This window comes from Kogia breviceps, chromosome 2 (genome assembly GCF_026419965.1).
Source record: "Kogia breviceps isolate mKogBre1 chromosome 2, mKogBre1 haplotype 1, whole genome shotgun sequence".
NCBI lineage: Eukaryota > Metazoa > Chordata > Mammalia > Artiodactyla > Physeteridae > Kogia > Kogia breviceps.
The window spans coordinates 193196420-193223688 of NC_081311.1; the positions used below are offsets into that span (position 1 = coordinate 193196420).

Below are 27269 nucleotides of genomic sequence, written 5' to 3' on the forward strand. Positions count from 1 at the left end.
GGGTCTCCTCCTGCCATGCTGGCTCCTCTCAGCATCCTTTGCTGGTTCCTTGTCATCTCCCTGACCTCTCAATGTTGGGGCCCCGGCTCACCCTTGGCCTTGTCTTTTATTAACCCTCTCTCCCTAAAGGATCTCCCTGAGTACTGTATTGAGATTTTACTTACTCTGAGGACACCCCCAATTCCATCTCCAGCCCAGATTTCTCCCCCAAACCCCAGACTTCTACATCAAGCTCCCTCCTTGGGTGTCTCACATGCAGCTCAACTTAATATGCCTCCAAATGTATTTCCAAGTTCCTCCCTTCATATCTGTTTCTGTTTAAGTCTTCCCCATTTCCCCAAATTGTATCTTCCAGTTGCTTGAGAAAACAAAAGACAAAAAACCACACACACAAAAACTTAGAAATCAGCAAAATCAGGCTTCCCTGGTGGCGCAGTGGTTAGGAATCTGCCTACCAATGCAGGGGACATGGGTTTGAACCCTGGTCTGGGAAGATCCCACATGCTGTGGAGCAACTAAGCCCATGCGCCACAACTACTGAGCCCACGTGCCACAACTACTGAAGCCCACGTGCCTAGAGCCTGTGCTCTGCAGCAAAAACCACCACAATAAGAAGTCCATGCACTGCAACAAAGAGTAGCCCCCCGTTGTCCACAACTAGAGAAAGCCTGCACACAGCAACAAAGACCCAACTCACCAAAAAAAAAGAAATAAAATAAATAAATTTATTAAAAAAAAAAAAAGAATCGGCCTGCCAATGCAGGGGACATGGGTTTGAGCCCTGGTCTGGGAAGATCCCACATGCCATGGAGCAATTAAGCCCGTGCACCACAACTACTGAGCCTGTGCTCTAGAGCCTGTGAGCCACAACTACTGAAACCTGTGTGCCACAACTACTGAAGCCCGCGTGCCTAGAGCCCATGCTCCACAACAAGAGAAGCCACCGCAATGAGAAGCCCACGCACCACAACGAAGAGTAGCCCCTGCTTGCTGCAACTAGAGCAAGCCCGTGCGCAGCAATGAAGACCCAACACAGCCAAAAATAAATAAACAAACAATATTTTTTAATGAATAAAATCTATCTAAAAAAAAAAAAAGAATTCAGCAAAATCATGTCAGCTCCCCCTTTTACATGTGTCTAGAACACGACCACTTCTTTAGTCTTCCACTGGGCTGAGTCTGTCTTCTTGTCACTGGACTATTTCCAAAGCCTTCCAACTGGTCTCCTGGATGAAACTGTCAGGCCCTTCAGGCTGGGCCTCACACCACAACCAGAGTAATTCTTTTGAAATGTCAGACCACATCCTTTCTCTGCTCAAAACCCTCCAAATATCTCCCTCTCTCATTCAGAGTAAAAACCAAAGTCCTCACTTTGGTCTATATGGCCTCCCTCTCTTCTTATCTCTCCTCTCTCGCCTCAGAGCTCTTGCCTTGCTGGGCTCCAAGGTATCACCACCTCAGGGCCTTGGTCCTTGCTGTTCCCTTCTGCTTTTCCATACTCATAGCTCACAGCAGGCTCTTTCTTCAAGTAGCTGCCCCCTGCGGGAGCGCTATAAATAACAATACCCTTCACTCCCTCGCCTCCTTAGCCTGTGTGCTTTTTCTCCATAGCACTAAAAACCATCTGATATCATATATATGTTGGTTTATTTGTTTGTTGTTTGTCTCAGGAGCAGCTAATGTTTCGTTCAGTGCCCCATCACCTAGAACAGTGCCTGGCACACAGTAGATACTCAAAAATAGCTGTTCAGTTACAAATTAAAAGCAAAGCAACAGAAAGAAATGAAAATATACATGTCTGGCATTTTTATGTACCAGAGTCTGTTGTCAGAGCTTTGCAATGCATTATCTCGTTCAACCTCATAAGCCTATGGTACTGTGCTATTATACTTCTGTGTGAGTGTATGTGAAGGAACGAACGAATAGGGACAGGAAATAGCCCATAGAGACTAAATGGTGGAGTTGAGATTTAAATCCAGGCTGTTGAATCCTATTAATATGGGTCATTCGATCACTTTCTACACTCTCTCTCAGAGGACGCTAAAATGAGAGTTGTCTGTCCCTCAAAAGTAGGAAGGAATGAGTCTGCACAAGTCAGCCCCCGGCCTTTAGCAGAAACAGAGCTTTGTTAAGAGTTCAGGAAATGGTCGTAGACAGTGGACGTAGGATTCCTCCGGGAAGAGTGCTTACACTGACGAGACCGGGCTGAGCACCAACATCTAAGCTGCAGGTGAAAGGAGAGGAACTCTCCTCCTCTGCTTCCGCTTTTCTCTGCGCCCCCTCCCGCTGCGGCTCGGCGCGGACTCCTACGCCCCGAGTCCGCCCGGCCGCCCGGGGGCGCCCGAGGACGAAGGGGGCGTTGCGGCACCGCCCGACGTCGCGCCCTCGGCGGCTGCGCAGACGCACGTCAAAGCCGGGCTCAGGCCGGGAGCGGGGAGCGGCGCGGCCTGGGAGAGTGTGAGCCTCCGGGAGCCGGGCGAAGGCGCTGCGGGGCCCGGCAGCAGAGCCGCAGCCGGAGAGAGCGAGCGAGAGCAGCAGTGCGGCGGCCGCCGCGGGAGCCCCTGGGCCGCCGTCCGCTCGCGCAGCCGCCGCTGCCGCCGCGGGATCCTGTCGCCGGGAGCAGGAGCGGGCGGAAGACAACGGAGGGGCCGAGCGCCCGAGCCGCGCCGCGGGGACCGAGCGAGCAGCCCGAGGCGGCGGCGGCCGAGGACGGGGACGGCGACGACGCGGAGGCGGAGAGGGAGCCGCCCGGCCCAGCCCCGTGAGTGACCCCCGGCCCGACCCTTCTCGAGGCGCGGACGCCAGCCTGGCTTCCGCCTCCCTGCCCCGGCCCGTCACCGGCCCCGGCGCTGCCTCCATTTTCTCGGGCGGCGGCGGCGGCCCCGGCCCGGGAGTCGGCGGGAGCGGCCGGGCCTGCCCTCTCCGCCCGGCCCGGCCCCTCGCGGAGCCTTCCCCCCTCGTTCTCGCCGGCGCGGCGCCCAGGGGCCTGCGGCCGGGTCTCCGGAGGCCCCGTGCTCTCCTGCCAGCTTTCCGCGGTTCTGTGGCGGGGCTGGCGGCGTGGGGGCGTCTGCGGCCGGAGCCGGGAGGACAGGGGAGTGCGGGCCCGGCTGTCACTCCCACTGCACAAGGGCTCCGGCCACCTCGCTCCTGGTCCCTGGTAAACTTCCTGTTATCGGGAGGCGGATAGCATCTCTGCGATCTTCATTTCGGGAAAATGCCTAACCGATTTCTGGTTAGGAATTGTGCGGCCGGAGCGTTCCCGATTTCGGTTGAACCACCCTGCGCGCTGAGTGCGTGCAGGCGCCCTGGTCGGTCCGCGCCGGAGGGATTCAAAGGGGAACCCGGGCCCGCGGTCCCCTCCCCCGAGGAGCTTACGCTCTGGTGCAGGAGATAAGGCGAGTACACAAATAACCACGATACCGGGAAGGAGATGATAAGTCCTGTGAAAGAACTACAGAATGCTAGAAAGGTACCCAGGGAAGACCGGACTGATCGATCACTTCCGCCTAGCAGAAATCTGGAAGGCTTCTTGGGCGAGGCGGTACAAAGCGGGTCTTGAAGGCCCGACGGGATTTGGGAGAGAGGAGTGTTGCAGAAGAGAACGGTATGTGGAGGAGCAGCAAAGCTAGAGGACAAAGGTAAAAAGGTATAGTCTAGAAATAGTAGATAGTGCAGTTTGTTGCGTAGGACCACGGTGGGGACTGGGGGTAGGGCAAAGAGTTGTTGGGGGGACAGGTCGTTGAATGCTGTAGAGGAGCCATTTGAGTGGCATTTTAAGGAAAACTTAGAGCTCATTTCTCAGTGACTCATGGGCCCGGAAATGTAAGCTTGGGGATATTAAGGGCGCTCTTGTGAAAGAAAGGAGAGAAGGAGGCCCAGTAAAGAGGTGACATGTGCCTTGAATATAATGCAGTTTGAGATCGATTTTGACAGCTTTCACGGATATTCAAATAAATCCACGTCCAGGCTAAGCAAACTGCCTTTTGTACAAAGCTTCCTTAGATATCAGGCTCTTAATAAGTAATGTAAAGGTGTGTATAAAATGAGGTGTTTCTTTTGGTGCAGTTCACTAAAATGCATCAAAACACCTCGCACTGTGTATTAGGTGTGTACATTTTGGAACTACTGAACATAACTTAGTTCTTTGAGATGGTTTTTGTGTAAGGCAGTCTAAACTGATGCTTTTAAAAATCAGATTGTCACCAATAGAAAGTTGAACATAGAACCTTTTCTTAGAAAGGTAAAAATTTCCTTATTAGTTTTTAGTTATGAAAATATTTATAGGAGAGCCAGAAATGAGTCTTTGGCTTTATTTTGTTCCTTTTCTCCAGATTACTAGCAAATAATTAGCACCTTTATTCGAAGTCTAGAAATATGGTCTATGGAAGCAGCTTAGAATCTGTGTTGGTTTTGTAAGGGCTTATTTGTTGTTTGTTTATATGACAAGTGAATGCCAACTTTTTTCAGTTAAAAAAAAAGACTTGTAAAATGCAGGAAGTACTGTAAAATTTTTTAAAATTATCTTCTGTAATCTTACCACTTATGTTACTATTAACATTTTCGCATATTTCCTTTTCAGTCTTTTTATGTTTATTTTTTTCTTTACATAATGAAATAAACTATATATATAGCTTTTATTAGGCTTTTCATTTTTGTCATTGAATATCTTCATATAAAAATATTTTTGCTGAAGTGTAAGGGAAGTCTTTCTTCTTAAGTGTATTATTTTTTCTGACAAGATAGTCTTATTTTCCTCAGATAAAATGCAGTAGTCATGCTTAATAACTTGGCTGTGGACGGAATTTTTTCTAAAGGCTTCTTGTTTGAAGATTATTTTTTAACTTCTCTGTAAGATTTGGATCCTATTGCTTGTTGAATGAAGAAAGGTTTTATTACTTGGGATGTGTGTTGTCATCAGGTATGGAAGAGATCACACATTTCTGCTATATGAGTGGAAGTACTGTTTTTTTAAAGGCACTATAAAAAGATTACTTTCATAGCTGGTATATCTCCCATACACTGTGATGCACCTCCCCTTCCCACCCCACCCCATCTCCCCCCTGCCCCTAAAAAATATTCTTTATACTAAGGCCATCCATATAGGTTAACTACTTTTTGATCATAACATCACAAAGATTCAGGCTAGGTGTATTTCATTTTTCTGTCTGTATTTCTTTAGTAAAATATAGAATTTGTTGTGAAATAATTTGCTGCTGTAACAAAAGGGACTTTTTTTTTTTCACGGCAGATCACTTTAGTTCGTTAGCAGGTTCTTGTTTAAACCAGTTTTTTCCCTTGTGCTTTACTATCTAAACTAATGAGGTCTCTGTTTCTCTTTCTAATGGCATTTAAAGTGTGATGCTGAGTTAGACTGTATAGATTTTCATAAAGTTACTGTAAAAGAAGAGTTGAGAAAGCCCAGTTTAAGTATGGGGCTTGGTTTTATAATCTGGTCTTATTTTTATTTATTTATTTTAATCTCTTTGGCTGCTCCCGGAGCACGCGGGATCTCAGTTCCCCGACCAGGGATCAAACGAACCCATGCCCCCTACCTTGGAAGCGCAGAGTCTTAACCACTGGACCTCCAGGAAAGTCCTAATATGGTTTTATTTGAATCTTTATTTGTATATTGCAAATGTATATACCAGAAGGCATCCTTTATTACTTTTGAATATTTACTAAAGTATTTTTCTTTTGGTCAACTTTTGTAGGTTATAGATTTCTGTAATTACTGCCATATTTTACCAAGCGTCTTTTTCCGAGAGGAGTTGTTCATTGATCATTCACAGTTGTGCCATCTGCCATAAAATACCAGACACAAACCCAAATCCCACCCCCCTACCTCAGCCCACCTCACCTCAGCAGGCAAATACAAAATGCAGTATACAGCAGGATTTCATCATTTCAGGTGGTGTCTTCTGGTTACCTTTCTGGTGCTGTCTCTATTTTAAACATCAGTTTCCCTCTTCCATGGCTTCTTTTATTTAGAAATTTGATTTTATGGGTGTTGTCTGGTGTTAATAGAAGCAGGAGTCTGATAGGTGAATTAGTGTATATAGTGGCAAGATGTTGGTAAAACTTCGTTGTGTGATGAAATTGTGGAAAAGAAGGTCAAATCTTAGAACCTCTGTGTTAGGTTGCTTATGATTTGTTTTGTTATTTAATTATTGAGATATAAAGATCTTGTATTTGTGTGAATGCAGATCAAGCCAAGTAGCCTAAAAATTGCATAACAATTTAGTCATCAGTCTATAATTTGTTTTTTATTGGAGAGAAGACTAGTATTGGAGCCATCCTTAATTAAAGAAGGAATTGATCTATGGGACTTCTTACTTTGTGTGTCTCACCACTCAAATGACTATCCAGCTGGACCCTAATCACTACCCTGTCAGTGCAGAGTATGAGGGCAGAGCACAGTGAGGCAATTATTTGTACCACCAGCATTTATAGAGTAGACTTGTCTGGGAGTAAACGCTAAATGTTTGTTCTGCTTCTGTTTCTTAGGTCTTCCAAGGATTCTGAAAAGAGTTATTGCAAGACTAGGTGGCAGATGATAGACTGTGGTGATGAAATTAAGGTTAACAGCTTACTGCAGTCAGCATTTTGGGGTGTGTGTGTGCACGCACGCATGTGTGTGCATACGTACGCGTGCGTCGTCCTCCAGTGTGATTTGTTTTCTACCCCACTGATCTTCCCTCGCGCCATTGGTCTTTTAACTTTTCTCTTGAGATAGAAGGGGTGAGGGGATGGCAGAATGGTGGTTTTTTAGCAACTGTAATGTTAAGTTGGCAGAGGAAGGAAGAGTGGCATGCAGAGAATTGCAAGAAATCAGTCAGGTGTGAAGTAGCTCCAAAGGAGGGAGGTCAAGCCTGCCCTGGCCATTTTTGTTGGCAGTGTCTGGCACATACCTATTTGCATAACCCTTAATACATTGTGTCTAATTTGAGATTTCCATACTCAGAATACAGTGTTTAAGTTGTAGGTTTGTATGTGCTTCTTTATATGTGTATGTATATGTATATATATATATATATATATTTTTTTTTTTCCTGTGCATGGTTACAGAGGCAGAAGATCTAGTTAACCAGTATTTAGTGGCATTCTGGTTTTATATGATAATTATTCCTTAGGAGCATTATCCAGCAGATAAATTTTTATAACCAAGGAAGTATAATGTTAAAACATCACAACACTTTGATTATTTTAATAACATGTTTGAGAAACAAAATACACATTTTGTAGCTTGATCTTAATCACGTTGCTACTTTATAACTTTGTCAAATGAACCGTAGTTTGTTCGTTTACAGGGTACCATTAACATGTTAGTCACTGCTCTCTCCCTCCACAGTAGATTATGTATCAGCTGTATTTGGACACAAGGAAGAAATAGCATTAACAATTTTCTGTTCACATGTCTATAGTTGAAGGCCCACTCGGATTTATAGGATTCTGAGAGCCAGTATTACCTGTGGTTAAAAGCACAGATGCAACCAGACTCCTGAATTGTTGAACCCTCAGCCCTCCTATGGGCTCTGTAACTTTAGGCAAATTCCTTCACTTCTCTCTAGCTTAAATATAGACCATCTGAGAAGATTGTAGGGGGATTAAAGGAGTTACTATGTCTAGAGTGCTTAGAACAGGGCCAATTCATACTGAGTTTTGTGATGGTGCTGATGCTACACAGTTTTCAAGTAGAAGAGAGCTTTAGGAACCCTCTAGTTGGAATGGTTCTTCCTGCACCATAACTGGAATGGGGTGTGGCTGACTGAGCTGTAACTGGTGGAGTTTTCTGCGAGGTGGAGTCACTTGTTAGGGTTGTGCTGCTTATTAGTTGTAGGACTGATGTAGAGTCTGGTTCTTTGTTCTTTATCCAATTTGCTTGAAAGAAAGTTTTATACTTTATGCAGTAATGTCTTCTTTGAATTTTTTCACTAGCATTTACAAAGATTGTATTCATATGTTAAATGATTTATGGCACTTAATCCTTTTTTAAAAGGTGTTTAATATACTAATGTTTATAATCATGATGTAGCTGGCAAGTGTTATTTGGAGGGGGGTGTAGTTGTATGAATATAAAGTTGAAATAGATGAAATCAACTAGTATTATCCCCCAGCATCATTACAGATGGAAGCCAAGGTGAGGGCATGTCCAAGGTCACAACAGACATTGAACAGTTGAGCTAGTATTTGAACCCAGATCTGCCTCACTTCAAAATGTGTGGTCCCGGAAACAGTATGACTCTCTCATATGACATAGTTTTATTTCAGTCCATAGGGTTTTGGTTTCTTGCTGAGTTTTTTTTGATTTAGTACTTTAGAATGAACGTTTGTAAATATACCTAAGAGGGTATTAATAGGTTTCTAGGCGGCAACCACATGTTATAACACAAAATGAGATGTTTTCTTCTAAATGCTCTAGTTGTATAGAGTCATAATTTGATTAGTGGTTGTTAGGCCAGTAAGTAGTGTTTATTTTTCATGTTGGTCTTGTAGAGAAGATGGGAGGCCTTGTGTTATAGTGGGCAATGCAGAAGCCTGGGAATTAGAAGATCTGGGCTGGGTCCTGACTCGTTCACTAATCATGTCACTCTGGGCAAGTCTTTCCACCTCTCTAGGCTTCAGTCGTCCCATTATTATACTAAGGGGACCAGACCGAAAAGCCCTTTCAGTCTCTTAGTTGCTCTTATTTTCAGTGATCCTGTGTGTAAGCTTTCTGTAGGCTTTTTCCCCCTCTACTGGACACCTCTCCTTTTGCCTGTGGTCTTGAGGTCAGTTTCTTTACGTGAGCTCTGTGGCTCGTAACCGTGCTTTTACATTTTTTCTTCTGGTTGGTCAGGTGCCTCGTGTTATTTCACAATGCAGTAGTTTTCTGCTTAAGGTAATGTTACATCAAAATGTATTTATTTTTCAAATTTTCTTCTTTTGTACTTATGAATAAATGGTTACGAACTAATGTTATGTGGTTGTGAAGTACAACCTTAGTAAGTTAATGATTAACAAATCTTCCAGCCTCACATCTAGTTTCACTGTCAACTTTTAAGTATCAATACTATATGTTGTGAAGTGTTATGAGCTGTTTGTTTTGCAGAAAGGAAAAATATTAACTAAAAGCGATGTGAGTGGAAAAGAAAAGACCAAAAATGTAGAAACAGTTTTGAAGATGTGAAGAACATGCTCAAGATAGTATTCTTTGGTTATAATTGGTACTAATCCTCCACCTGTGAAAGGGTGGTAGGCTGGCTTAGATCATAGGATGGTTTCTAGTCCAGGGTTCTGTCACTGATAAGAGATGAGGGTGATATTCACCACCCCTGAGCATTTATAACTTCTCAAAAATCTATTCTGAATTAATTTGTTCCACAGGCAGTCTTTATTGCCCATTATGCTGAGTCCTGTTCTGTATGTCAGTCTCAGAGTTTTCCTAGTCCAGGTAAACAACTCTTCCCCTCTTTGATGGCATGTTATCAGCCAGTTTACTTTTTCTGGATTCTCCAGCAGGGAGACAGAAACTCAGGTCATTAAAATGATCCTTGCAGTTCGTTTGGCTGTCTGTTTACAATATGGTTTTTTGAGAGATTAGTAGTTGGTAGGAGAGGTTCCAGAGAAATTTTAAGATTAGAAAGCACTGGATTAAAAATAGTTAATCAGTTTTTTATTTTTTGATGATGGTCATGTTATTGTTTTTCTGCAGAGCTTTTCAGAGTTTTTAATGATGTGCTTTTTGACTGTCCAGGAGGGAAATGTAATGTACACTATTTCCCAGTTTTCGAGTTTATTTGGTAACAAGAACACCTCCTTTCCCCAGGAAATACCCACAAACACCTTGGAGGAGGGTTCTGTTGGAACATAATTTGGGAGAACCTCTTATTTCCATACTTATTAGTATGGAATTCAAAGCATTTACTTTTTAATTGGAATGATTACTTACAGCAAGTTGGAATTCAGTTAAGGTTGGAATAATTTATTTTCAGTTTTGTTAAGTAAAAGAATGAACACTTTAGATGAGTGGCTTTTCAAGCCCCCCCCCCTTTTTTTTAAACTTCAGCCCACAGTGAGAAATTCCATTTTTAATCAATGACCCAGCACATATATAAACACACTGTCAAAACTGAAAAAGAAGTTTCATGAAACAATACTTAAGCCTTCCTATGTACAGTGCATGCGTTTTGATACTTTTTATTTTGTTCTTTTTTTTTTTTTTTTTTTTTTTTTTTTGTGGTATGCGGGCCTCACTGTTGTGGCCTCTCCCGTTGCGGAGCACAGGCTCCGGACGCGCAGGCTCAGCGGCCATGGCTCACGGGCCCAGCCGCTCCGCGGCATGTGGGATCCTCCCGGACCGGGGCACGAACCCGTGTCCCCTGCATCGGCAGGCGGACTCTCAACCACTGCGCCACCAGGGAAGCCCCTATTTTGTTCTATTTTTAAATGTATGTTATTAGTTACTAAAATAATTCACCATTCAATTTGAGAAACACTGTGAGGTTACATGAATTTATAAACTCTTTAAGATTTAGAGTGGGAAGATACTGTCAAGACTGTTTTGTGAGTGAGAAAACTAAAGCTCAGCCTAGAAGAGGAAGGGCTCTCGCTTTAGAATTCCTGGATTTAGATTCTGGTTGTGTTTTCTTGGGCGGGGTGTTCAGTGTCCGTTCTGCCTCAGCTTTCTCATCTGTAAAATAGCAAGAGTAGAACCTACGGATGAAGTAGTCTTGAGGATTCAGTAAGAAGTGCTTTGCATAATGTGTCTGATATGCTTTAAGTGCCCAATACCTTTTAGCTTTTATGATAACTGAAGTTCTAAAACTGCTTCTGCACCGTACGCACTTTCAAAAATATTTTAGGACTTTGAAAGTGTTAAAGTGGCCTTCAGGTGAACCTGAACTCTTTGATCTGTAGCTGGATATATCATTTGTTCTGATATCAGCCCTTTGGAATAGTAAGCTTTAAAATAGCCGTAAGGGGCTTCCCTGGTGGCGCAGTGGTTGAGAGTCCGCCTGCCGATTCAGGGGACGCGGGTTCGTTCTCCGGTCCGGGAAGATCCCACATGCCGCGGAGCCGCTGGGCCCGTGAGCCATGGCCGCTGAGCCTGCACGTCCGGAGCCTGTGCTCCGCAACGGGAGAGGCCACAACAGTTGGAGGCCCGCGTACTGGGAAGAAAAAAAAAAAGCCGTAAGGACCCCCTTAAAGTTGATTTGCCTCCTGATTGTAAATGGACTCATAATTGCTTCATGCCATATTATTGTATTTTTTTAAACTATTTTTAACAGTATCTTAAGTTTAGAATATCTTTCTTTATAGCATGTAATTAAATACAAATAAGTACATACCTCCTATATCAGTGGTTAATTGAGTACTCTTATAGTTGTAGTTCACTAAAAGAAGAACAAGGTAAAAGTTGTTCTTTCCTGTTTTATCTCCATTTCTGCATTTTTAAAATTCCCCCATCCTCAGTATTTTATAATGCTATTGAGGGTTTAATTTTTGTGTCCTGACCTAAGAAAAGGAACATTTAGAGGGTATTAACGATGGTGGGGGCCAAATCCAGTTTGTAGACTGTTCTCCATTGTCCTGAACTTAGCTGGCTGCTTCAGTCATTTTTGTCACCTACTGAGGCATTTACATTGTCTATCCCTAATTAAGTTTTCTCCTGTTGTTTCTTTTATTGCCCATTTGTCCTCAGTATGACCTGAAGTTTCTGAAATGAGAGGTTCTAATCAGCATCACTGAGGCAGACCAAGTCAGTATTAAAGAAGCATAAAGATTCTGTACTTGTGTATGAGGAATGAGGTAAAAAGAATAAATAATTACTAACATGGCACATAATATGTTACCTGCTGGTATAAAGTTTAAGACCGCTATATATATTTACCTCATTTACTCCTTTAATAATATTATTTTCATTCCCATATTTTCAGTTGAGTAAACAGATAAAAAGAAACTAAGTAATTGGTCTGAAATCATACACCTAGAAAGGGGCCCTAAATTTGAAACCCTGGTCCCAGAGGGTGCACTTGTATCCCACCGTACTCTGTTGCCTTCACCACCAGGGATTGAAATGTAGAATTATCCTGGAACATAGGAAATTTCTGTTACAGAAACAGACGAGATCAAGTTTTTTTGGTCAAGATGTGTGGTATCCTAGGACACTGAGAGAACTTTCACATTACTGAGTAGCTGTCAGTGGTCCTTGAGGAGCTGTGAGGAGAGAGAGCGGTGCAGGAAGAGGAGAGAAGCTAATGTACTGTTCTTCCAAAAGAGGAGAAGGTGGAATCCACAAATCCTAGACAGTGAACCTGATGATTGCTGGACAGATTCCAGAAAGGGGTGAGTCCCTAGCAAAGTGTTGACTTCGAAAAGCTACTGTCCATTTATTCACTATTTCTTTTTCTAATAGGATTCTGTTAAGTGTGTTGGATAAGGATGTAGCCAAGATATGGATCTGTAAGGTTCATAGTTTCATTCATATTTGAGATTGTCTGAAAAATGTTAAATCGTATCATTTAAGTTGGAATATTTTTTAGGACTTAGGCATTTTGATGTCTTTACATGATCATTTTACTTATGTTCATTGTATTAGAATATATAGCTTTACAATAATACACTTTTCCTAGGCTGCATCTGGCAAATCAGTCGCAGATACAGTGGCCCGCATCCCTGTGCCTTGCCTTCTCAAGTAGGCGAGAAGGAACTAGAACTGGTACCATCTTCCTGTATGTGCACACAGCAAAGTAAATACTTCCTAGTTTTATATTGTTAAAATCATTCACCCCTGTTCTTCGAGATTGGTCATAACCCATTTGTTTACTCAGGAGCTAGTCTTGCTCTTGTTCCTGAAGACTGCCTAGTGAGTGACTGGAAGAGGACTGGACGGTAGGGGGGTGCGCTCTGTCCTCACAAAAGCTAAAACCTTGTGGGGGGGGGGAGCTTTTTTCTCTTTTATCTTATGAAAGCTCCCCCACTTCTAAAATTAAATGTAGTGAGGGATGAGTGTCCTTAGCCTAGGATATCATAGGTGTTTGGAAAGGGCACGGCTGTCTTTTGCAGATGCTTTTGTTGTTGTTAAGAAGGGGAAGGAATAAGGAATAGGGAAGAGGAACAAGGCACAGCAGCGCATCCGGAAGGAAGTGACCAGAGAGAAAGACAGTGGCTCTAAATTTGTATGTCATGTGCAACTTTGAAAGAGCTAATGATAAAAGTGGAACTGGTTGCTTTTAGGAATTGTCTTAAGAGCTGCCGCATTTGAATAGATTGTTAATCATGGAATATATTACATGTATATTAAAGGCTGTGGCCTCCCAACCAAAAAAAGGAGCGAAGCTTCAGACCTCTATAATATAGACAGGATAAGTTCTTTAAAAACCTTGAAAAACTTATCAGTAAACCATCTCATTTATTCTAGATTCTACAAAAAATACCAGGAGGTATAAAATTCATGTTTAAAAACCAGCATGAACACTTAAAAACATAATAAAATATAAGAGAGACAACCTGCTAAGACATTACAAAAGAAGAAAACTATGTTTAGATTTCACTTGTGGAAATAGCCATGGAAATTCTGAGAAAAACACCAGCAAATTTAATTAAATAGGAAATTCTCTTAATTAAAGAAGACAAATAATGCTTGGTATTTACTGTGTGCCAGGCATTGTTCTAATATATTATCTCAGTTAACAGTCCTCAAAACAGCCCTAAGAAAGAGGTGGTTATTATTACCCTCGTTTTATGCGTGAAGAAATTTAGGCCAAGAAGTTAAATTATCTGTCCAAGGATAAATTGCCAGTATGTCACAGAGCCTAGTTTTTGAACCCTTGGGGTCTGGTATCAGCATACATTGAACATGCGGTATCATACCAGTATGTGCCAAGATAACAATGCTAATTCAACAGTTCTTCCTGATTATGAACTCTTTAAAAAAAGATCTGTTTTAAACCAACTGCAAACAACCTACTAAATGGGAAAACATTGGTGGAATTCCCCTTGAAATCAGAAAATGAAACAAGCGTGCCATATACCTTTGATGTTTGATATTATCCTGGCCAATGCAAGAATGCATCAAATAAAAGATATAACTGCTTGAAAAAAATGGTGGAAAATAGCAATATTTGCAGATGTTGCAATCTTAAACCTAGGAAAACCAACAGAATCAACTGAAGAACTAAAAGTGAGAGTTGAGTAAGATAGTTGTATACCACATAAAGATATTTAAATGTTGGTAGAATTTTTCTTGCTAGCAATACCCAGTTATAAAAATACTGGGAGAAAAATCTCATCATAGCAACAAAAAATAAAATTCCTAAGTTGGGGGGATTGATATGAAATGTTTAGGATCTCTGAAGAAAACTAGTATAAACTTAACTGAGTGAAAAAAAGACTTAAGAATGGAGAGTTACCATGTTCTTGAATGTGAGTACTGAATGTTATGAAGCAAGAAAATTTCCCAAGTTAAATTAGTGTATTCTTGGCCAGAGAGTATAGTCAGATTTTTTAAAAGTCAACTTAGGGAGTTCAGTGAGAGGTATATATGCAACTAATACATAAGTGAAATCATACATCAGTGGGGAAGGAGGAAGGATTGTTTAGCAAAAGATTTTTAGATAATTGATTATTTGTTCTTTGGGAAAATCAAGTTTGATAATTAAGCTACCCCTTTATGAAAATAAATCTGATGAGAGAATGAGAAAACAAATAAAAACATAGAACGTTTATCTGAATATTTATCAGACCTTTGGGTGAGAAACAGGCTTATTTCCATTGCTGTCAAGTGATCGAAAGGGATAAAACACTAAGGTAAATATGTGAAAAAACTTTGCATGATGATAGACAAAAGGTTAACATTTACTTCAGTAATAGTAAAAGCTCATACAGACTGATAACTGCCATGTATTAGTAAGCTCTCCCTATGTTTTCAGTGCTACCCTGGGCATTTTATTCATGTTAAAAATTTAATAGTCATCCTATCATTTTGTAAATATTTGAGACTCAGAAGGTAAATGTTTTGCCCAAGAGTTTTTGTGCACACTTCTACTAAATGGCAGATCTTGAATTCCAACTTGGGTGTGATAAGATCTTATGTTCTCAAGTCTTAAAAGATGTTGTTTTTCAAACAGGTTGTAAGACTAAAAGCACTGGATAAATGAGTAGTCAATTCAGATAGTGGCTAAATAAAAGAAATTCAAATAAACAATGGGGCAGAGGCTATTAAATAGAGATTTTAAAAACTGATAATTCTTATGCTACTAGGGGTGCATTGAGACGTGAGATAAGGCAGTTTTATGTATAGCCTGGCCCTCTGTATCCACAGGCAGGGGTTGAGTGGAGTTGGTTCCAAGGACTCCCATGGATACCAAAATATGCCCTTATGTATAAAATGGCATAGTAGTTGTCTATAACCTTTGTACTTCCGCCAGTATATTTTAAATCATCTCTAGATTACTTATAATACCTAATACAATGTAAATGCTATGTAAATGTTGTAAATACAGAGTACAGTTAAGCTTTGGGGCAAATTAGATCAATTGGATCAGCTTGTTCTGATCCCTTCAGCAATGAGAGCAGGATAGGATGGGTCAGGATAATATTTAAGACATAGGGGAGCTGGCAAATTGTTGACTGCCTGGCCTGGAGCAGAGTAGTTGGTGGGAGATTCAAGAGTTAAGTTATTCCATGACATGGGCATATTCTTCCTGGTGAATTGTAGATGTTTGCTGATTTGAAATACCAAATATTGCTAAGAAAGACTTATTTTCATCATCACTGACAAATATTTATATGCTGGTGACCCTGCTAGGCCTTGCTGTAGGTGGAGGGTGCTTTGCCTTTGCTAAATCAGAGTGAATGAAATAGAAAAGTTGTCTGGTCATAGGGGAGGCAAGATAGCTATAGTTTAGTAGCGGTAACCAAATGTCTTGGTTTGCCAGGAAAAGTCCAGGTTTATGCCTGTTGTCCTCACATAATTATTCATTGTGTCACCCTTTATTCCCTGAATTGTCCTGGTTTGGATGATAAATTATGTCATCTAACATTTAGCAATTGCAAAACTAGCTGTTGTTGGACCCCTTCCCTACCTTATTTACTTATTTTTTTGTTTTTGGATGCTTAAGGAGCAGGTTTGTCTCTCAGATCCTCAGGTGTCTCCTAACGTAGCTTGATTTTTGAGACATTTATTCTGGAGCCATGGCAGCTATCTGATTCTTCTTTTGAACCAAAAGACTTTTCTCTCTGAATGAGAACTCTGATGTTCTAACTCTAAAATGTTCTGCTTTACCTCAAGTCAGACATCTGAATGGAGAGATTCTAAGTGTAAACACCTTGTTTTTGCCCACATTCCCTCTTTCACTCTTCCTCCTCTCATACGTGTAGCTTCTCAGGAACTATTGAAGAAAGAGAAGTGCGGAGTTCTAGTTTTTAAATGGTTGTTGTGGGATGCCATATAACTCTGAAAAAGACTTTTTTTAGAAAAAATTTGTTTTTGAGGTGGAGTTGATTTACGATGTTGTGTTAGTTTCTGGTGTACAGCAAAGTGATTCAGTTATACATATATCCATCTTTTTTCAGGTTCTTTTCCCACGTAGGTTATTACAGAATGTTGAGTAGAGTTCCCTGTGCTATACAGCAGGTCCTTGTTGATTATCTGTTTTATATGTAGTAGTGTGTGTCTGTTAATCCCAAACTCCTAATGTATCCCCCCCCATACCTTTCCCCTTTGGTAACAGTAAGTTTGTTTTCTATTTCTGTGAGTCTGTTTCTGTTTTGTAAGTAAGTTAATTTGTGTCATATTTTAGATTCCACATGTAAGTGATTTCATGGTATTTGTCTCTCTCACTTACTTTACTTAGTATCTCTGGGTCCATCCAAGTTGCTGCAAATGGCATTATTTCATTCTTTTTTATGGCTGAGTAGTATTCCATTGTGTATATATACCACATCATCTTCATCCATTCATCTGTCAGTGGACATTTAGGTTGCTTCCATGTCTTGGCTATTGTAAATAGTGCTGGTGTGAACATTTGCATGCATGTATCTTTTCAAATTAGCGTTTTCTCTGGATATATGCCAAGGAGTGGGATTGCTGGATCATATGGCGACTCTATTTTTAGTTTTTTTAAGGAACCTCCATACTCTTTTCCATAATGGCTGAGCCAATTTACATTCCCACGGACAGTGTAGGAGGGTTCCCTTTTCTCTACACCCTCTCCAGCATTTGTTATTTGTAGACTTTTTTGGTGATGGCCATTCTGACCGGTGTAAGGTGGTACCTCATTTAAATTTTAATTTGCATTTCTCTAATACTTAGTGATTTTGAGCATCTTTTCATGTGCCTATTGGCTATCTGTATGTCTTTGGAGAAATGTCTATCTAGATCTTCTGCCCATTTTTTTAATTGGGTTTTTTTGTTGTTGTTACTGAGTTGTATGAGCTGTTTGTGTATTTTTAAAATTAAGCTCTTGTTGGTTGCATCGTTAGCAAATATTTTCTCCCAGTCTGTAGGTTGTCGTTTTGTTTTGTTTATGGTTTCTTAAAAGGACTGTTTAAAGAGATGATATACCTATATTCACTACACTTATATATTTATGTAATCTTTAATTCTTAAACTTTTCCATATTTCTTCCACATTTCAGAGCAACTGTTTTCAAGGGAAAGATCAAGGGTTTCACAAAATGATCTTGAGATTTCAGTTTAGGATGTCCATGGGAAAAAATTGCATTTAATTTGCATTCGCTTATATAATCTTGAGCTTTATTCTCAGTTTGTGACAATAAATGGACATATCTATTTACACATTTTCATTTTTTTATGTTACTTCCTGTGTCATTTAATGACACATTTCAGATCTCCAGCCCGAAAAGTATGTGGAGTACACAGAAGAGTAAATAAAGATGGTGCCCCTCCCAGTCCTCACTACTCCAGTTTTGGCCTCTAGAAGGTTGAGAGAGCAATGTCTAAGCCCTACCCTTATTAGAGTTGCCTTTCTGAGGCACAGGGCTGGAGCAGTGATGCCTAGGAAGTAGCCCCTGTGTTGCTTGGAACTCTCTTTCTTCCAACAAGGTAGGGATTTAGTGAAAGTTTATCTCAGGGAGGAGTCAAACACTCAAGGCAGAAATGCTCTGGGGTCTCACCAAGAGTTCTCACCAGGAACACAAACTCTATTGTGAGTGTCCATCTGCCACTGCGTTTCTCTGTTTATTCACTGCCGTGGTCCCCTCCCCGCAACATCCTCTCTCTGCAAACCAGCTTTCTCCACCTGATAGAAAGCCTGGCCACCTACATTTCTTTCATGGAGCTTCAGCCCCTCAGTAGACACTTTAGCCCGGGGTCTACCTTCCCCTTTAGGTTACTTTGCTGGGGACAGCAGGGGTATGGTTCTTATAGGACTATAGCACCTCCTATTGGAGCTGTGTTAATGGTGTGAGGTGGGAGGGGCAGTTGCCAGAAGGAGATGGTGCTGGGGATCTTATGACTCTGGAGAGTGACCCTATGATTTTCCCAGCTGTGAGGATTGCTGGGATTCTTATCCTCCTATCTGATTTGTTTAGGTGTCCAAGACACAGTTCTAAAGGACTTCTTGGTTATTTGTCTGCCCTGAGGCCACATATTTCTTGCTATTCTTTTGTCCTTTATCTTTCTTTTTAGCCTTAAAAGCAGGCTCCATCTTAGCTCCTCTGGCCATAGATATCCTCAAGGCCCAGAGGAGTCTGTAAAGAATTGGACCATAGCATCCTAAAGGAAATCCACCTCTGACTAAAAAGCCACTGCATTTGTACCAACAATCCTGGAAATACAGAAGGAGGGGCTAGGTGTTCTGCTTTTAGTCTAAACCAGCAGTGTTTGTTGATTGAGTAGCATTTTGATTTATCTCATCATTCTCAGTTTGTTTCAGCTACAGTGAAATGCCCTTTGCCTCTGCCCCACCCCCTGCCCCAAATGCCCTGACCCCTGGTTGTATTCTTGTTGTTTTTCCTAATTTCCTAGAAGACATTGGAATAGAATATCGAATAGAAGTTTGGAAGTACAACTCAGCCATTATTTTAATTTATGAGTGGTATTTTTTACACTAGTTGAATAGAATACATTTTGTATAACTGGCTAAAAATATTTTCTGTAAACACAGCCATTCAGACCTTGTGTCTATAAAGCCTCATAGATAATAGGGGCTTGAAAAATATGTTGAATAAACTTGGAAGTATTTTTTATTTATCCTTACTTACCAAATGACAGGGACTGAATAGGAGTTGCATGCTGGAGGCAGAGCTCTTTGAGTGATGGAGGAGCTGTGACAGCCATCTCTCATGTTAGAAAAGAGGCCGGGGCCATTGTTATTCATAGAAATTATTTGACTCTGAAGAACAGTGATGGAAGTACTTTATTTTGCTGCACACCATACACGCTGATTGCCTCAATATACTTTACGTGTTTGACTTAATTTAGTAATCTCTCCCCGGCCAGGATGTCCCCTTAGCGGTGTTACCTATTTCCACCTGAGCGAGAAAATTGACTCACTAGATCTTGCAGTATTTAACAAGTTCATTATGGTGGTAAGGTTAATACCACACCCTTATGTTAAGATTAGCTAGTTTTTTTTTTTTCATGTTTCTTACCTTCCATTTTAGGGAAATGCAAAAAAATGGGGGTATGTTTCCTTCTCTTTTACCTTTCTGTCCCATCCTCTCCCTCACCCCAAAGAATTAGATAAGGAGCAAAGGAAAAATAAGGAAAGACAAAATGATTCCTGGGGCAGGGTTAGTATACAAATAAATGGATGTCCTTTACACTAGCTAGTTGGGGACTACCCATTTATTTGGCTTTGAGTTTTAGAAGCCAAAACAAAGAAGAAAACGATCAATTGCAAGGCTGTGTTTATGAGATAAAAAGTAAACCAGCCACTTAGGAGAAGCATAATTTTTCCAGGAATTGAGACCCTGTGGATCCTTTATTAATGAAGGCTCTGGGTCCTTGGTACACTTCTCTCTGTTCTCTAAAGTGTCTGTAAAAGTACCCAGTTCAAGTATAAGGCATCTTAGTACAAGACATAGGAATAATGTTAGACTGGAGCACAGTTTAATTAAATCACTACTTTTCTGATGCTCTGTAGCTATGGAAATGGCCCCCTATAATCATTCATGCCATTGAACTTTTTATGAAAATTGAGTACCAAAGAGGTCCAAGGTTATAGTTTTCTAGTAACTACTCTGCTTTAACAATTAACTGAGGGGGCCGGCAGCACTAATCATCTGCCTTTGAAAAATTGAAGAGTTTAACCAGGACTTGATTTCAAATCTAGTTGTGTATATTGACTTGGAGGCCAGGTCATTGAATTCCTCAGAAGACAGTTCTGTGTCCAACATGCAGACATGTTTTTTGGGTTTGTTTTTTGTTTTTTAAATTTTATTTTATTTGGCTACACAGTGCAGTGTACAGGGTCTTAGTTCCCTGACTAGGGATCCAACCCATGTGTCCCCTGCATTGGGAGCATGGAGTCTTAACAAGTGGACCGCCAGGGAAGTCCCCCAAACATGTTTAATGGATAGTGTTTTACGTCTGAGGTAGTCGGTTTTTTTTTTAATTTGTTAAATTTCTGACACAGAAACCCAACATAAAAAACTGATAGAAGTGAGGTGTTTGGGCTAGAGATGAGGTGGACCCTCACCTGCTTCAGACCTTAGGGCAACGTTTAAAAGCCACTGTGAGAGTCAAGGCTAACACCATTTTAGTTTGGAAAAACGTCAAGAAAACCTGGATCATCAGACTCCCACTTTTATGGAACAAACTTACCCTGTGTGCCCCCTACCCACAGAATACCTGTTGAAAGCCTAATTTTAACATTTAACTCATTAACTTCCTGTTTAAACCACTGTGATTCTGATAGGTTGGTGACATGGTTAGCAATAACCCAAACATTTGGTAGATCAAGTTGAAAACTAAGAAGGTGGATTTTTTTTTTTTTTTTTTGCAGTACACAGGCCTCTCACTGCTGTGGCCTCCCCCCATTGCGGAGCACAGGCTCCGGACGCGCAGGCTCAGCGGCCATGGCTCACGGGCCTAGTCGCTCTGGGGCATGTGGGATCCTTCCAGACCAGGACACGAACCCATGTCCCCTGCACCGGCAGCTGAACTCTCAACCACTGCACCACCAGGGAAGCCCAGGAAGGTGGATTTTTGAGGCCTAGTAATCATATTCACTTGAGTTGGTAGCATTCTTCTGCTGAAACAGTAAAGGAAAAACAGAATCCCATGTTCAGAATTTTTGTAGAAGGAAATAAGTTTTTAATGGAAGAAAATGTATTCTTTGTAGCTTTTCCTCAATGTTTTGCGGCCTCTACCTAAAACTTAACTTTCTATACTCCCTTGGATATCAGATGTCTCTGTTGTGCATTTTCAATACAGCTTTCAGATAAAAAGCAAGTTTTCCATTGTGACTATATTGTGATGTCAACACTCACCTAAAAAGCACCACTCCATAAAGTGGGGAATGTTCTTTGAGCAATAAAAGATGTGTTTATTCTGTAAACAGCACTTAAGTTTACAGCAGAGTTCTGTAAACTCACTGCCTTCTGCCTTCCTTTTCATTCGACACTTTATTACCCACCAGAGCTTGATGGAATTACAAAATAATTTTTGTTTCCTTATCAGAGTTCAGATTGTTGTGCAAAGCTCTAATCAATTGTAATACATTTTCTGACTTTTATCCAAATTTATTCTGTCTACAAAATGCAGCTCATGAAGCATCTCCCCTGTTGAAGTGTGAGACCTTCAGCACACAGGGCCCTGTCTGTCCTCTGAGCTTGCCACTCTGCTCTCTTATTTGGGTTTTGTCATACAGGGTCTGGTGGCATGTATTAGTCTTCCACAGATTTCACTCTTCCGGTGTGTGCCTTGTCTCCCTAGCTGTATTCTGAGTCCTGGAAGAATTCCTGTGTGTACCACATGAGGCATGACCACATCTTTGGCTGTAGGATTGAGAACTTTTCCCCTCCAAAAACACAAGCAAGAGTTTTTATATAAGATCATGCCAATCAGGTGACAAATGAATTCAGTTACTTCCTCTGAAATAAAATGTTTTCAGCCTCATTATTTCATCTAGAGTTTTTCTCTCAACTCAGGATCAAGCTTCCATATACCAGTTAGTGTGTTGATTTGGAAGGGTGGAAAGGAATGTTGACCGGTTAGAAGATTTCTCAGAGAAATCATCTTCGGGTACAATGTTCTACATGATCCTCTAAAGGGCCATGCAACTGTGTATTCTGTGACTCTAAATATTTCTGCTGGAAAAAGTCTGTTTACACTGAATACCACCATACGGTGGCCTTTGAGCAGTTTTAAAAGAAAACAAACCTTCAAATCTCCAACTATGGTGCTTCAGCTCAGGCTGGTTTTGTGGCATGTTTGTGCTTTTGTGGGCATTTAGCCAGAACAGAAATAGCAATGCTGAACCTTGAAGGAGAGTGATTTTTCAGGTTTACATCTGATCCTCTAGAAATAAGTTTTAAGGTTATAAATTTTAAAAAGGAATTTTTTTTTTCAAAATACAGTTCTTAATTAGAATGACTGAAAGGAAAAAAATAAAAATCATTTCAACGCTCTCAGGTGTAACTTTAGAACCACAGTATTTTCTTACTTTTTCAATCTGTCTTAATTCTTTGACAAAAAAATAATTTTTGAAAAGGCTTTTATTTTTCTTGTTTGAAGTTTGTTTCAAATTTTGTCACTTGTTTACTATTCAAGTTTTGAATTACACAATTTTTTTAAGGAATTACCATCTTTTTAAAAGAGCAGGTTTGGCTATTTGCTTTTCCTTCTTTACCAAACATGGGTGAGGCTGTGATGTTTACTCATGGTCATATGGACTGTGCTTCCACAACCAGTAGTAAGTTTAACCAGAAGAAAAATGGATTTATAACTTTTTCATTGAAGATTAATGGTTTCACATTTTAAAATGTGGACACTGATTAACCTTTCATATTATTAAATTCAGTGCTAATTTGTCAAGGAATAGTTGAAGTTCATGTTTCTGAAACTAATTCTAAAACTGTAATAATGTAACTTAATTCCTTAGAATATCTGTGAATGAATCAGTGTAGATAAAATTAAAGATGGCAGATCCATACTGATAAAAGACCTTTAACATATTCATGGAAATCAGTTAATTAGTCATGTATTACAAGTATTTCTAAATAATGCTTTGTAATATGTAACTATGATTTCAAGTCTTAAACCAAGTGATGAAATCTTTTTGCCTTGTGATAATCTGAGAAATTCAGCATTGTGAACAAGATAGCTGTCCGTAGGGAGTGAGCCACTCAGGTTGGTTCTAAATCTCTTTCACAAACCGCCCATCCCATCCTGTCAGTTGGTTATGAAATCAACGTAGTGAGCTATGACTAGCATTTTAAAAGGGAGGGAAGGGAGCAGGGGACTAGGCTAGAATAAAATGCAATGGAGAATGTCAGTGTCATTTTACATACTGAGGGTAAGTGCTGTTTGGTGGTACTTTGTGTGTGTGTGTGTCTGTGTGTATGTGATACATATTTTTTATGTATGAATATATGTGTGTCTTGAAATCAGAGAAATCTGTAGGCTGTCACTGCTAGTGATAATGAGTTAGGTGACCTGGTGGCCTTGTGGTTGTTTAAATGACTGTACACACAAAATAGTTAGTGGGAAGCAGCTATATAGCACAGGGAGATCAGCTTGGTGCTTTGTGACCACCTAGAGGGGTGGGATAGGGAGGGTGGGAGGGAGATGCAAGAGGGAGGGGATGTGGTGATATATGTATACATATAGTGATTCACTTTGTGATACAGCAGAAACTAACATAACATTGTAAAGCAATTATACTCCAATAAAGATGTTAAAAAAAATAAAACCTCTAAGACTGATGTCAAAAAAAATTTAAAAATCAATGACTGTACACACAATACAAACCGATGGCTGGCTTTAATTGGAAGGTTCCAGTATTTGTACTGTGCTTTTAACAGGGAATAAAGGAGGACCTCTGTGACTTGCTGAACAGATTTGTATTTGACAGGAATATGGTGAGGAAAGCTAATAATACTCTGGGTAACAAACTAGAGATCCAAGAAAAATTTTTAAATGTCAAATGTATTATTGAATCTAAATCAGAAGCAATTTAATAGGAATAATTGTTCAGTCCAGCAGGTTATGTCCCAAAGGGCAGTAGTAAACAATGGGTGAGGATGTGGTTCACTACAGAACATGCAGGTCAATTATGTTGCTCAGTAGAGAGCAGCCATGTAATGTATCAAAACTATTAATGGAGTTTAAGACTACATTTATGAAATCTATGGATAGATCATATGTGGAGGACAGGGTCTGGTTTGGAACACCACACTTTTAGGAGGGATGGTGACGAGCTGAATCCTGGAGAGTAACTGAGGGGAGTCCTCTGATTGAGTCAGCTCCCTCAAGTTTTATCTTCTTTATCTGTAACAAAAGCACAACTGGATACATTTTACAGGAATTTGGCTGCCAACACTGCTAAATGTAACGCGTTCTGAATGGGAATATTATGGCTCTCTTTCCCAGACAGCTCACAGGCTAGCATGGTGATGGTAATTTACATATTAATATGTCTGATTAGGCTGTTTAAAGTGCTTTGAGTTCTTCTTTCTACATGACATCTAAAAATATTCTCAAATCACAGATTTATATTTTTGAAAAATATATCATTTAAATGTTTATGTGACATCATCCTTGTTTAACATGTATTTTAGTATAGTCACCTTTCATAAAGAATACATTCTGTACCACCCCACCCCCAGTAACTTAAATTAGGTGGCTATTGGAGAAAGGTCACTAATTCATGTTACTGTAGTGGGTTTCTTGATTGATTTTTCCCACAACTAAGCAGTGCTAGTGTGAAAGTTGCCTCGCTGTCAAACTGGATATCATAGTGAGGTTTGTTAAATTAGATTCTACTAGAACTAATTTCAGAAAAGGATACCATTGTTTAACTGTAAATAATGTCTGATATCTATAATATGAAATCTTGCATCATAGTCAGTATGCAGTTACAAGCCTGATAGGAAACCCAGAATTCGTAAAGAAAAAGATTATAGATAAAGCTATAAGAAAATGAGAACTTTGTACATTGACAAAAAGTTGGAATGCAAATGGCAAACTAACATATTTGCAAAAAAAATAACAGCCAAAGGGATAATGTTCATAATTATAAGTATCCTATCAATCAATGAGAAAAAGACTCCAGACCCAGTAGAATAATGGGCATTAGAGATGTACAAACAATTTTGCTAAGGAAACACAAATGGATAATAAGCATGAAAATGCGTTCACTGTCATCAGTGATCAGTAATTCAAAGAATCAAGTGGATGTGTGGGGAAGAGAAGGAGGTCAAGAGAATAGCATTTTTAATCTGACAGATTGGCAAAAATCAAAAGGGTTGGTAGGGCTGGTGTTGGTTGGCTGGTGAGGAAATAGCTGCCCTCATCCACTGTTGATGGCAGTGTAAATTGGCATAAGCTTTTGGTACAAGTTAAAATCTTTGTGTTTTGACCCCCAGGTACTCAGAGTCTCCTTGGCTTTTTTTTTATTCTGGTATATGGTATACAGAGCGTTGTGTGGTCTTTTTGGGGCCAGAACAGCTCTTTACTTAGTCATTCTTTATAGAAATTGCTTCCAAAGGTGGGCCGTCAGGGATCATTTTTTTTTTTAGGTAAAGATGAACTGACACATACTCAGTGACTGTCCTGAGGCAGATAGGTCTAGCTAGTAGAGAGAAAGACCAGGAGTTTTCTTCACCTTCACTCATTTTATGTGACTTAACAGGAAAGAGTAAATCTGGGCAGGCAGGTTGGGCACAGAAGAGGAATACAGTAACGCATTAGAAATAAAACCCAAAGCCTATGACCAGAGTATTTTTGCTGAAATAGTTACAAAACAGTCTGTTCTTTGGAGAAATGCTGCAGTGACCCCCTGCTGACTCAGAAAAGAGCTGTGTTGGTCCAACAATTTCAGCTATGAAGAGAGTGTATATTTACTTCTATGATGAATTTAGAAGACATTGTTAAAGGTATATTTTGTGTGGAATTATTGATATAAAATACCAAGCTATGTTCATATAGACAATTGAAATGTAAAGACATAGACCTCAAGTTATAAAATTTGATTTTATTTATAACATTATTAAGTGGGTTTGGAACTTGATACTCATTTAGTAACAACTAGAAAAAAAAAAAAAACATTTAGAAGAGTAGTCCCATTCATGGCACTTATTTTAGTCCTGAGCAAACTACCTTTCTTTTAAACAATAAAAGATGTTTGAAAACTATTATGGGGCCAATACTCAACTGGAGCAAAAAGCAGATGTATAAGAGCAAACTTTTCTGCAGAAGCCAGGTTCAAGTTAGTACGTGTGTGTATGTGTGTGTGTGTATTTTTAAGGTTAAAATTTAAACTTACAAGAAAGAAGTCAGAGAGCTCTGAAACATGATACAGTCTTAACTCCTGAGAATTACTTAGCTAATTCCAGTTTGGTTAAAATACTTCCAACCATATCTTTAAGTGAATTCTAGAACTGTTTAAGTGATTGTTTATATGTGCCCTGCCCTGTTACAGAAAGGATTTAAGGTAGCTTGAAGTATTCTGTTGTACTTAATTATCATAATTTTAGTCTTGGAAATCCATAATGACTGCATGATACACTGAGATTACCACAGTAAAAGTTGACACTAGTAGTATGGTTCTCTCAAAAAGTGTTTGAGGTTTAACATGAGGTTCCTGTTTGTAAAATTAATACACAGATTTTTTTTTTTTTTAATGAGAGCTGGTGCTTTAAAAAATCCTTGTAAAATTACTTTTGTCTAAAAATTACTTTGTCTGAAGCAAAGCTCTCTCCTATAAGCAGGTGTCTCTTGCTTTCTTGTTCAAATAAAGAATGAACTTTATCATTAGATCATATTTCATAAACATTAATAATTTGACATCTGCATGTTTAGTGTGAGTAAAAGAAACTTTCAAGGGTTAACAGAAAGCCTATTAGAAGAACACAAAAGTGAAATTATTTCTAAACATTGTATTTACTAAGCCCATTTCATTAAGCTCTCGATCTGTAATTCATACATAACAAAAGCTATTAATTTAAAATAGGAATTTTTTCTAGAAATTTAAACTTATGGGAATACTATTAAAGATTGATTCACCTAGTGATTATTTACTACTTTTGATTACCAAAAACAATAAAAAAACAACAGCAAAAAACAGAATTAATGGTCCATATGATGTATGTAATTGGTAC

The 27269-nt window shown here is 40.0% G+C and overlaps 1 protein-coding gene across 2 annotated transcripts in view; it reads left to right on the top strand.

Annotated features, from left to right (window-relative positions):
• The first annotated feature begins 2402 nt into the window (after window positions 1-2402).
• Window positions 2403-27269, top strand: part of CAB39 (calcium binding protein 39) — an 88646-nt gene continuing 63779 nt past the window's right edge. The window contains exon 1 of one of the 2 annotated variants that reach the window (XM_059053072.2): window positions 2403-2761. The gene's annotated coding sequence lies outside the window, so the exon portion shown is untranslated. Of the gene's footprint in view, window positions 2762-12305; window positions 12325-27269 lie in introns of those variants that run through there. The other variant, XM_067027161.1, reaches the window with a different exon arrangement.